The 12,886-nt window shown below is 45.4% G+C and overlaps 1 protein-coding gene across 4 annotated transcripts in view; it reads left to right on the forward strand.

Moving 5' to 3' along the window:
* Window positions 1-10,283: 10,283 nt before the first annotated feature.
* COL14A1 (collagen type XIV alpha 1 chain) overlaps window positions 10,284-12,886 on the forward strand; it is a 180,081-nt gene continuing 177,478 nt past the window's right edge. For 2 of the 4 annotated variants that reach the window (XM_036338168.1, XM_036338170.1), the window contains exon 1: window positions 10,285-10,526. The gene's annotated coding sequence lies outside the window, so the exon portion shown is untranslated. Of the gene's footprint in view, window positions 10,527-12,886 lie in introns of all 4 variants that reach the window. The other 2 variants (XM_036338169.1, XM_036338171.1) reach the window with 2 other exon arrangements.

Here is a 12,886-nt window from a genome sequence, read left to right on the forward strand (position 1 = left end):
GTTTCTCAGTCTTTGAGTCTGTCCCTTTTCATCAGTCAATGTTGTTCTCTATAATCCACAAATGAGTGAGATCATGTGGTATTTATCTTTCTCTGACTGGCTTATTTCACTTAGCATAATGCTCTCCAGTTCCATCCATGCTGTTGCAAAAGGCAAGAGTTCCTTTTTTTTTTTACCGCAGCATAGTATTCCATTGTGTATATGTACCACAGTTTTCTAATCCACTCATCTGCTGATGGGCACTTAGGCTGTTTCCAAATCTTAGCTATGGTGAATTGTGCTGCTATGAACATAGGGGTGCATATATCCTTTCTGATTGGCGTTTCTGGTTTCTTGGGATATATTCCTAGTAGTGGGATCACTGGGTCAAATGGGAGTTCCATTTTTAGTCTTCTGAGGTAGCTCCATACTGTTCTCCACAGTGGCTGCACCAGTCTGCATTCCCACCAGCAGTGCAGAAGGGTTCCTTTTTCTCCACATCCTCTCCAACACTTGTTGTTTGTTGATTTGTTGATGATAGCCATTCTGACAGGTGTGAGATGATAACGCATTGTCGTTTTGATTTGCATCTCTCATATAATTAGTGACTTTGAGCAGGTTTTCATATGTCTTTCGGCCTTCTGTATGTCCTCTTTCGAAAAGTGTCTATCTAGGTCCGTTGCCCATTTTTTTATTGGATTGTTTATCTTCCTTTTGTTAAGTTTCATGAGATCCCTGTAAATGTTGGAAATTAAACCCTTATCGGTGGTATCATTGGCAAATATGTTCTCCCATGTAGTGGGTCTTCTTGTTGTTTTGTTGATGGTTTCCTTTGCTGTGCAAAAGCTTTTTATTTTGATGTAGTCCCATTTGTTTATTTTCTCTTTAGTTTCCATTGCCCTAGGAGCATTATCAGAGAAGAAATTTCTTCGGCATATGTTTGCGATTTCGCTGCCTGTGGATTCCTCTAGTATTTTTATGGTTTCCTGTCTTACGTTTAAGTCTTTTATCCATTTTGAGTTTATTTTTGTGTATGGTGTGAGTTGGTGATCTAGTTTCATCCTTTTGCATGTATCTGTCCAATTTTCCCAACACCATTTATTGAAAAGACTGTCTTGACTCCATTGTATGTTCTTGCCTCCTTTGTCGAATATTAATTGGGCATAGTGGTTTGGGTTGATTTCTGGGGTCTCTATTCTATTCCATTGATCTATATGTCTGTTCTTGTGCCAGTACCAAGCTGTTTTAAGAACAGTGGCTTTGTAATACAGTTTGATATCTGGTATTGAGATCCCACCTACTTTGTTCTTTCTGAGGATTGTTGCAGCTATTCGGGGTCTTTTTTTATTCCAGATGAATTTTTGGAACGTTCGTTCTAGATCTGTGAAATATGCTGTTGGTAATTTAATGGGGATTGCATTGAATCTATAAATTGCTTTGGGTAGTATGGACATTTTGATGATGTTGATTCTACCAATCCATGAACACGGTATATTCTTCCATCTGTTTATGTCTTCCTCTATCTCTTTTTTCAGTGTCCTGTAGTTTTCAGCATATAAGTCTTTTACCTCCTTAGTTAAGTTTACTCCTAGGTATTTTAATTTTTTTGGTGCAATGGTAAATGGGATTGCTTCTGTAGTTTCACTTTCTGTAAGTTCACTATTGGTGTAAAGAAATGCCATGGATTTCTTAGCATTAATTTTGTATCCTGCTACATTGCCGAATTCATTTATTAAGTCTAATAATTTTTTGATGGAGTCTTTAGGGTTCTGTATGTACAGTATCATGTCATCTGCAAATAAGGACAGTTTCACTTCTTCTTTTCCAATCTGGATGCCTTTTATTTCTTCTTCATGTCTGATCGCAATGGCTAGTACTTCCAGTACTATGTTGAACAGGAGTGGTGAGAGGGGGCATCCCTGTCTTGTTCCTGTTTTTAGGGGGAATGGTTTTAGTTTTTGCCCATTGATTATGATGTTGGCTGTGGGTTTGTCATATATGGCTTTTATTGTGTTGAGGTATGATCCCTCAATTCCTATCTTGCTGAGAGTTTTTATCAAGAAAGGGTGTTGGATTTTGTCAAATGCTTTTTCCGCATCAATTGATATGACTATGTGGTTTTTCTCTCTCAATTTGTTTATGTGATGTATCACATTTATTGATTTGCGGATATTGTACCATCCTTGCATCCCTGGGATAAATCCTACTTGGTCATGGTGTATGATCTTTTTGATGTACTGCTGGATCCGATTTGCTAGGATTTTGTTGAGGATTTTGGCATCTATGTTCATGAGGGATATTGGCCTGTAATTCTCTTTCATTGTATTGTCTTTATCTGGTTTTGGGATTAGGGTGATGTTGGCTTCATAGAATGAGCTGGGAGGTGCTCCTTCCTCTTGGATCTTTTGACATAGTCTGAGGAGGATAGGTTTTAGGTCTTCCTTGAATGTTTGGTAAAACTCCCCTGTGAAGCCATCTGGCCCCGGGCTTTTGTTTGCTGGAAGCTTTTTGATTACTGCTTCGATTTCCTCCATAGTTATTGGCCTATTGAGATTTTTAGATTCTTCCTGGTTAAGTTTTGGAAGGTTGTATTTATCTAGGAATATGTCCATTTCCTCCAGGTTGTCTAGTGTGTTGGAGTAGAGTTGTTCATAGTATTTTCTAACAATCCTTTGTATTTCTATGGGGTCTGTTGTTATTTCTCCTCTTTCATTTCTGATTTTGTTTATTTGGGTCCTCTCTCTCTGTTTCTTGGTGAGCCTGGCTAGAGGTGTATCAATCTTGTTTATCCTTTCAAAGAACCAGCTCTTGGTTTTGTTGATCTTTTGTATTGTTTTTTTGGTCTCTATGTCGTTTATCTCCGCTCTGATCTTTGTTATTTCCTTCCTTCTGCTTACAGTGGGCTTTTTTTGTTGCTCTCTTTCTAATTCTTCGAGTTGTAGAGTTAGGTCATTTATTCTCATTGTTTCTTGTTTCTTGCAGTAGGCTTGTAGAGCTATGAACTTCCCTCTCAAGACTGCTTTTGCTGTGTCCCATAGGTTTTGGATTGTTGTGTTTTCATTGTCATTTGTTGCCATGATGTTTTTTATTTCTTCTTTGATCTCACTGGTGACCCAGTCGTTGTTTAATAGCATGCTATTTAGTCTCCATGTGTTTGATTTTTTTGGATTGTTTTTGTTGTAGTTGATTTCCAGTTTTATGCCTTTGTGATCTGAGAAGATACTTGATATGATTTCAATTTTCTTGAATTTGAAGAGACTTTGTCTGTGACCCAATATATGGTCTATCTTTGAAGATGACAAATGTGCACCCGAGGAGAATGTATATTCTGTGACTTTGGGGTGAAATGTTCTGAAGATGTCAATTAATTCCATCTGATCTAGTGAGTCATTTAGGATTGATGTTTCTTTGCTGAGTTTCTGTTTAGAGGATTTGTCCAGTGGAGATAACGGGGTGTTAAGATCCCCTAGTATGATTGTATTGCTGTCAATCTCTCCCTTGATCTTCTCCAGAAGATTTCTTACGTATTTGGGTGCTCCTATATTGGGTGCATATATATTTACCAGAGTTAGTTCTTCTTGTTGGACTGCTCCCTTTAGTATTATGAAGTGGCCTTCTTGATCTCTTTTTATGTCCTTCACTTTGAGATCTAATTTGTCAGATATAAGTATTGCTACCCTGGCTTTTTTTTCACTTCCATTGGCCTGAAAAACCTTTTTCCAACCCTTCACCATCAGTCTGTGTGCGTCTTTTTTTGTGAGGTGGGTTTCCTGTAGACGGCAGATATATGGGTCATGTTTTCTTATCCACTCATTTACCCTATGCCTTTTGACTGGGGAATTTAATCCATTTACATTTAAAGTTATTATTGATAGAAACTTGTTAGTCGCCATTTTTGTTCTTTACCGCTGCGTTCCTTCTTTGTTTCCTGTTTTTTCTATTTACAGCAGACCCTGTAGCATTTCTTGCATTGCTGGTTTGGTTGTAATAAACTCCCGTAGACCGTTTTTGTCTGTGAAACTCCTGATTTGACCCTCAATTTTGATTGATAGCCTCGCTGGGTGTAGTATTCTTGGATTCAGACCCTTCCTTTGCATGACTTTGTATATTTCATTCCATTCCCTTCTTGCCTGATGTGTTTCTGTTGAGAAATCGGTCGCTAGTCTGATGGGGGATCCTTTGTAGGTAACTTTCTGTCTCTCTCTGGCTGCTTTTAAGATTCTTGCTTTGTCGTTGGTGTTTGCCAATTTAATTATTATGTGCCTTGGTGTCGGTCTTTTCGGGTTCATTTTGTTTGGGACTCTGTGAGCTTCTTGGATTTGTGTGTTTTTTCCTCCCTATATCAGGGAAATTTTCTGTTACTATTTTTTCAAACAGGTTTTCTATTCCTTGCTCAGTTTCCTCTCCTTCTGGCACCCCTATTATTCGGATGTTGTTTCGTTTAGCATTGTCCCAGAGTTCTCTTAGGCTCTCCTCCTGCTTTTTAATTTTTTTTTCTAGAAGCTGTTCTGTTTGGGTATTTTTTTCTACCTTGTCTTCTAGCTCGCTGATGCGGTCCTCTGCTTCTTCTAGTCTACTGTTGATGCTTTCTATTGAGTTCTTTATGGCAGTGATGTCGTTTTTCATTTCTTCTTGGCTTCTCTTCATTTCCTCTTGGTTCTTCTTCATTTCCTCTTGGTTCCTACACATATTGTTGAATTGGTCTTCCATTTTTTTCATCCACCTTATGACCATTACTCTGAATTCTTTCTCTGACAGGTTGCTTGCCTCCATTGCCTCCATTTCGTTTACTTCCTTTTCTGATGATGCCTGTTTTTCTCTCATATTTGGGTTGGTTCTTTGTTTCACCATGATTTCTCTTCTCAAGGTGTTTGGTTATGTAGTTCTCTCTCTGCTGCGCTGATTCAAAGGCACAAAATACAACACAACAAGGCACAACGTACAAGGCAACAAACTAAATGCATTCACGATATTAATAACCCCAAATAAAGGTGACCCCCCGAGTGAAGAGAATTAGGGGATATAGAAGAAAAAAGAGAAAAAGAGTAAAGAGAAAAATAAAAAACAAAAAGGAGTGCCGAAATGAGATTGGGAAAAGGGAGAGAAGAAAAAAAACAAAAATACAAAAAAAAAAAAAAAAAAAATTAAAAAAATAAAATAAAGATGGGGAAGAGAATATTTGTATGGGGAGAGCGAGGGATTGGAAATTAGATATATAAGTAGGGTGAAATTTAGACAGTGGTTAGAAAGAAGGAATAGGTAAAATCCAAAGCAGGAATAGGGTAAGAGAAACAGGACAACAAAAGGGGAAAAGTGAGGAAGAGAGTTTTGGCTTAAGGGTAAATGTGAGCTAGAGAGAAATGATGCTAAAGGAACGATGAAAATAGTGTGTATAACACTAATCCCAAAATAAAATAAAGAAAAATTAAAAAAAATAATAAAAAATAAAATGACACTTGAAAAAATGGTAAAAGGATAGCAATAATACTGGTTAAAAAAATGTAGTAATTAAAAAGGTAAAATCAAGTGATGAAAAAAATAAAAATAAAAAAAATAAAATAAAATAGGTTCTTAATGAAATGGTGAAAAAAGAATTTAAAAATATATATATATATATATATATAAATATTCGGAAGTGAAGGTGCTTCAGATCTTCCACTCTTCTTTTTGGCACGCCTCAGTCCTGCCAGGCATTCAGGGGAGTGTTGAACTTCCCTGCGATACACTGTCCCTCCGTGCAGTAAACCACAGACCTGATTTTAAGGCAGCTTGTATTTGTTTACCAGACTGCCTTTATTTGTGATCGCAGAAGAGACAGTTCGTGGCTCTGCCTCTGGGTGGCAGTGTGTCTGGATTGACCTCCGAGGCTATAAGTCCTCTCTATCAGTAGGGTTTTTTTTTGTTTTGTTTTTTTCCTCTATGGTATTGGGAACTGATTCAGGAAAGACCACTGCCCAGAGCTGGTTCCTTGCCACTGCCCGCTGTTTCCCAGGCTCCCCAAAAAGAACTTTCCCCTACAGGCTCTGTGAATTACCCCAACTGGGGAATCCCATGCACTGGGTTTAATAATCAAATGCACGGATCTAAGGGGAACTGTAACAAGAGCCTGATAGTTGTGCAAATTCGCAAGCCTCCACCTTCCAGGTCTGCGCACAGTCTCCGCGCGCAGTCTCCGCGCGCTCACTCGCCCCTGGCACCAAGCAGCCAGCAGACTGGCAAAGTCCAAGGCTGCTCCCTTACATCCAGTCCAGCTATGGGCTCATTTTTCGAGTTCCCTTCTGCCAGCAGCCCTGTGGGGCCCCTTCCCCACTCGCGGGTCACGCTGGTCCCAACGGCTGCAGACTCTGTGGGGTGCAGATTTCGCCCCGCGCGCGCGTGAGCTCGGTCCTCCCTCCAACCCGAACTTCAAACCGCACCTTTAGGGGATGTCCAACCTTTCCATGAGAAGAAGCAGTGCTCATCTGAGTTCAGGCAGTGACGCTGCTTGAGATCCCTTGTTTCCAGGTTAGTAGCTGGTCTCTGGATGCCGGCAACAACCACCCAAGATGGCGCAGTCTCCACTGCTTAGCTGGTGCACCACGAGAGGCTTCAGCCGCAGTCTCCAACCGTCCTTTTTTTCCTGGGGGTTCTCGGTCTTTCCTAGCTGCAGACAGTCTCTCAGCTGAAAATCCTCTGCCTATTCGGGCTGCATGTTACCCGTTTCAGCTGTTCACCCTTATCTGCTCCAGGACAAGGCACAGGACACGTCCGTTTATACCGCCGCCATTTTTCCTCTTCGAAGGGAAATTATTTTAATCTATATTTTTATGCACAGCTAAAATAGTAATAAAATTTGAGAGCAAATACATACAACATCTCAAAAATATACCTCTTCCTCCCCATGCATCTATCTTAGGGTACCACTAGAGGATGTCCTCCATCAGAGCAAGAGAGTAAAAATTGATCTAGGAAGATGTGCAAAATTGAAAACAGGATATCAAAGTGCAGAGGAGAAATAGAGAGAACCCCCAGAATAGCCACTGTGCTTCAGGGATGGGAGCCACCCAGACTGGAGCAGCATGACTCAGAGATAAGCTGTTGAGAGCCGTCATCACCATGCCTGTTGCTGTTGGAACATCATTCTAACTGGAGAAAACTGCCCAACAGGCATGGCTCAGGGGTTGAGTGTCAACCTATGAACCAGGAGGTCATGGTTTGATTCCCGGTCAGGGCACATGCCTGGGTTGTAGGCTCGATCCCCAGTGTGGGGCGTGCAGGAGGCAGCCAATCAGTGATTCTCTCTCATCATTGATGTGTGCCTCTCTCTCCCTCCCTTCTTCTTTTTAAATAACCGGAGAAAACTCCTGCAGGATGTACTGAAACAAGGGTATGTACTAAGAAAGAGGAAGAGACGACCTCCAGGAAATAGGGAAGCCAATCTTGGAGAAAGGCAGCGGGGATTTCCAACTACGGTACAAGAGCAAAGGCCAGGAGGACAACTGAGCAGTGGGCCTAACAGGAAACCTGTCAGGAGAAGGAGGGATGCTTACAGTGTTGTTACCTGATATAAGTGACCTTAAGAAACATTGTACTGAGATGTTATTGGAAGTAGTAGTTGGAAAGTTTAACAGAAAGAAAAAGAAGAAGAAAATGAAAAAGCAAGGTAATTCATAATTTTAGGAAAAACCAGAAGTAGAAAGGGAAAATAATCATAATGACTATGATGCTTTTTATATGAATAATATTTGTATGACATATGAATGGAAATAATATATATGGACTTAATCTGATCATGTTGGGATGATAGCAGAAGAGATGGCAGCCTAAAAAAGCTACATCCTTTTTACCATAACAGAAAAGATACAACGTTTAATATTGATTCATAAACATATGAATTTATTTAGAAATATGGAGATTTGAAAATGTCAGAAGAAAACTGCTAAAGGAGTCAAGAGTGGTTACTTCTGACAAACAAGACAATTTTTTAAACAAGCTTTTAGTATTATTTGACTTTTAAAATGACATGTGTGAATGACTTTAAAAAAATAATAATTTAAAATGGTAAAGTTGCCCTTGTGAATTTTCCCTAAATGTTGGGTATCCAAAAGACTTTCAATAAGAGTTCTTCTTCTCATGGTGGTATTATTATTATTATTATTATTATTATTATTATTATTGAAAGAGCCTTGGTTTGTTGTCAGATGATATTGAAACTAATGATATCAGCCGCTGACTCTTTCTGGGGATCTGAACAGGGGATTTAATTCACTGATTTAATCCTCAGTTTCTTCATTTATAAAGCACATGTGTATAATCTCTTAGGCCTGGTCCAGACCTATTATGCTATGAATAGAAGCTTTCATGCAACACATAGACACTGACAGGGTGCTGTCACACATGGAAAACTTGGCTGCTTTTAACGTCCCGACTTTGATCTGGGCTATGGAGCCTAGAAGATGAGGAATGTCTTAATCATCGGTCCCAGAACATGAAAGGTGATCGTGAGAGGGGGTATCCAGCAGCACAAAAGACAGACTCAGACAATAGGATGCTAACCTCTGGAGTGAGTCTTACCTTGCAGAGCTGATATGTGATAATAGGATGATGTCCTTGAATGCCCTTTGTAACCTGAAAACCCTATACAAGCCTCGGAGGGACCGATAGTATTGTTTGGGAAGGGGTGAGTGTACACTCGTGGGGAAAATTCTGGCTGGGGAGTTAAGACATTTGCGTTCTGGAAGTTGTCTCCAGGAGTAAATACTAAACTTCAGGAATTCTGGTCCCTGCTTGTCAATCTAGGGTGGATGGGGATATTTCCAGTTCCCGCCCTATCCCCAACTCCCAACACAGACACCAGGGGGCGCTCACACCCTTGCAGCAACGCCGCTGGAGCCCTGGGCCTTCCCGCATCTCCTGAAAAGCTGCGCTGCCTGCCTGACCTCAGAGGATTGCGTTCAGTGAAGCGCAGAAGCAAAGCGGCGCCTCGCTTGCACCCCGCCCTGGGGCTGAGCCGAGGCCAACTTGGAAAGGGACCCGTGGACGCAGGGCGACGGCGGGGCTGGGGTGGATCCTTCCCACTCTCACCGCAGGATTGGCGGGGGAGTTCAGAGCATGGGCAAGGGGATGCAAACACCACGCGAATTCTGGGAAAGCAGAAGAGGTGGCTAAGGGCGGTTGGGAGGGTTCGAATGTCGGAAGGACCCCTTGAAAGGCTTCCAACTCCACGGCTGCTCTTTCTGATTCTCAGCCGGGCGTGATGGAAGCAGGTTTCTTTTAAGAGGACCGCCTGCCCTTTCTCTCTCCATCACCACCCTGGAGCGGTGGTGAAATACCCTCTTTTCAGTTTTCCAAGGCGAGAAAGAAAGTGTTGTCTACAAAAATGGGTTCTTGCGAAATTCTCAGTTTCTATACCTCCCCCTCCAACATTTGTGCGCACATAACAACCTCGACTGTAAATAACGCCGCGGGAGGGATTGTTTGCAAGGCTTAAAAATGGGCAACGACGATGGCTTTCTAAGGGGCCCAGGGGTGATAGTGCAGGGCTTTGGCGCGCCTCCTGCGTTTCTCATCTCAGGGGCAGATGTGCTTCAGATCTCGGAGGATGACCTGCATGGATCAGAACCACCAGGGTGTTCGATAAATGCAGCGTCCCGGGCCTCAGCCCACGTGTTGAAGGAGGATCTCTGTGAGTGGGGATCTGCAGGTTGGGAAGTCCAGCCACGGGAAACTGTCGACATTTTCCCCTTTAAACCTACAGAAATATCCATTTCAGCACCCCGGGTCGTTCTCCGGCACGTTACAGTTTGGACCTCGCTGCCTTGGCATTTCACAGCTCTTGTTAGAAGTTCGGAAAAGGAAGGGCGAGGAGAGGAGGCAGGGGACTCCTTTCCAGTAAGTGGTGCGTCCTCGAGCGCAGGGCCCCTGACGCGGAAGGGCACGGCTGGCCTTTGGGAATGGGAAAGTGGGCGCACAGCACCCGAGGACCGGAGGGCTCCCGACCTTCCCGAGCTGCCGCAGGGCCGGGCTGGGCATCCCACACCAGCCCAGGGCGGAGGGGAGGAGCAAAAGCAACTCTTCCCGGGCGCAGGGCGCTCGCTGCGCACCTGGGGCCCCTGGTCTGCGCGAGCGCGTGCGCGGGGCGGGGCGGGGCGGACTGCTCAGGGCATCTTTTGGGGGCGGGGTGGGGGGGGAGGGAGAGGAGGAGGAATTAAAGTGGGGGGTGTCTGCAACTTAGGCCTGCCTCCCACCACCCCAACCTCCGCCCCCGCGGCCACCTTCCACTTTATAATTGGCCGCCCGCTGCCTGTCCTTTCCTCTTATCTGATCCAGGGCGCCCAGCGGGAGGGGAGCGGTGGAGAGGAGGCGGCAGCTCGGGGCAGACGGGAGTAGGAGCGGGAGAGGGAGAGGGAGAGGGAGGGAGGAAGAGAGGCGAGAAGCTAATTAAAAGGGGCCCTAGGCGGGAAGCGAGTGAGAGTCGTGCGCTGCCAAGAACGAACTCGCGGCGGAACTTGGTTCTTCCCTGCGCGCCAGGAGGTCTCCAACCTGGGCTGGAACCTCGCCCTGCACAGGTCAGTTCCCATCTTTCTCTGCCTTCCCTCGGGCTGGCTTTGAAAAGTCTATTCGTGCGGAAGGAAAAGTGGAGAGGGCGAGCCACCTGCAGATGCAATGCAATTTCTTGGACTTTGGCGCGCGCCCTGGATGGCCCGGGGATCTTTGGGTGGGATGAGGCCGTGCACCCCGAAGCGTCCTCGCGGGGGTCACTGCGCAGGGAGCTTGGACGCGCCGATTGACGTGACCGCAAGGGCAGTGACGGTGCCTTGTCTTGCTCCAGGAGTTTTTTTGTGTTTTTTTTTTCTCTGCACTGGGGTGCTGCGAGCGTGCGGCGGGAAGAAGAGGGTCGGGTCTGGCTTCCAGACGGTGGCGAAGCCAGAATTTCCCAGTAGAACCGGCTGAGTTAAGGCGGCAGTCTGGTGAAAAGGGGGAGTAGGGACTTGTCTTGGAGAGCTGTATGTACATAGAAAGCATGCTGTTTTTATGTAGACTGTATTGGGGATCACTTGAGAGAGCAGTCGACGGAGATCATGGGGGACAACTCAGGCACTGCTTGGTTCCACCACCGGTTAGCGCTGGAGGCAGAGGACCTCCAGGTGGAGCGCATGGATGCAGGATGCTGGTGGGAGCCGCGCGTCCACGTCTCTGCCTTCCAGATGCTTTGCGCGTTTTGCTTCGGCTGCAGCTTTGAGATGCACCACCAGGCTGTGTTGTTGGAAGGTCCTCTCTGCCCGGCTTTTCCACCCCTCCCCCCACTTTATCCCTCTGGACGCCTGCCTGCCTCCAGCCTCCCAGTACGCGGCCTCTGGGCCAAGATGCATCCCGTGCGTGCGTGAGCCGAGCTTTGGCGTGCAGTGCGCACAGGCAAGACAGGTTAGGGCCGGGCCCAGAGGAGCCCGCGCGGGGCCACTAGGTAAGGCTGGACACCGCCTGCACGTCCAGACCACAGGCACTCAGCCTTAGGAGCTGGGCTCTTGGGCCCTCTGAGGGAAGCACGCCCTCTGGGGCGGGAGCTAGCTCAGCGTTGACCTGGGGTCGCCCCTTCTGCTTAAGGAAAGTGCCCAAATGGGGCTTGTGTGCAGCTCTCACAGAGGCCCGGATTTCCCCCTGAGAATGAACCCTACCGAGAGCCCCATTCCCTTTGGAAGTTTTGGACTCCCTTCTGGAAGTTTCTGAGAGTCCGCTGCTGGCAGCAGCTGAAGGAGATGGGAGGGAACGGGAACAAAGAAATGTGGGGATAAGACTTTGGTGGTTCTGTAGGGAGTAGAAATGGAAAGCAGTTTCCCTGTTAAAGGCTCTGGGGGTCCTCACCTCTGGAGGGCAGACGGGGGCACTTCCTAGTTGCAGCAGGTGATAAAGAGGCCCTGGGCAAATCCAGCAAACAGGCTTAAGCTGGGGGCAATGAGGAGAACCGGTGTGCTTTTCTCACGCGGTGGTCCTCTTCCACCCAGAGAACTCACTGGTAAATGTAGATGAATGAATGAATAGCACTTGGATTTTCGGTTGTTCCAAAAGAGCAATGTGGACGGATTTCCTCTGTACATGTCCCCAATGTGTGGTTACTGTAAGACAAGCTTTAGGGTAGTTTTTTTAAAATAGCTTTATTGAGATATACTTCATAGACCATATAGGTGTGTACCATTCTGAGGTTTTTTAGTGTATTCACAGTGTTGTGCAACCATCACCACAATCCGTTTTAGAGCACTTTTGTCACTCCAAAAGGAAACCCCATACCTGTTAGCAGTAACTCCCCATTTCTTCTCAACCTGCTCTCCCCCACCCAGCCAGCCTCTGGCAACCACTAATCTACTTTCTGTTGACATTTCATGTAAATGGAAGCATGAAATATGTGTGTGGTCCTTCATGACTGGCTTCTTTCACCTAGCAAACTGTTTCCAGGGTTTATCCATGATGTTCAGGATTCTCTCTCTGCAAATACTGGGCAGGCATCTCCTCCTGCCTGGGAAGCCCTAAGCCAGGACCTGAACCTCCACTGCAGCCCTGACCTCCCGGGGGTCCCTTTGATAGGATAGGAGTCACACTGGTGAGGCTTCCTAGTAATTCCCAGAATAGGATTAGTTGGAACCATTAGAATTCCTGGAGCAGTTTTGGGTGGGTCCTAAGCTTCAGGGTTGATGGGAGGAGCCCTTTGGCCCTTATTCTGCTGCTAACGGTCCAGCCAAGGACTTCAAAGAACTTTGGGGGCCTTCTGTGCATGACTTGGTCTTCAGAACCAGCCAGGGCTGGCCTTAAGAATGGGCTGAGCGAACTGGTATTGTTTGAGGGGAACTGGGGCAGCCCCAGTCCACCAGAGAGGCCCTTTGGAGGTGTGCTCTCTTTGGCTTTTAAATACTTCCTCGTGTCGCTTAGTAAAACA

This window comes from Myotis myotis, unplaced genomic scaffold (genome assembly GCF_014108235.1).
Source record: "Myotis myotis isolate mMyoMyo1 unplaced genomic scaffold, mMyoMyo1.p scaffold_m19_p_16, whole genome shotgun sequence".
NCBI classification, from domain to species: Eukaryota; Metazoa; Chordata; class Mammalia; order Chiroptera; family Vespertilionidae; genus Myotis; species Myotis myotis.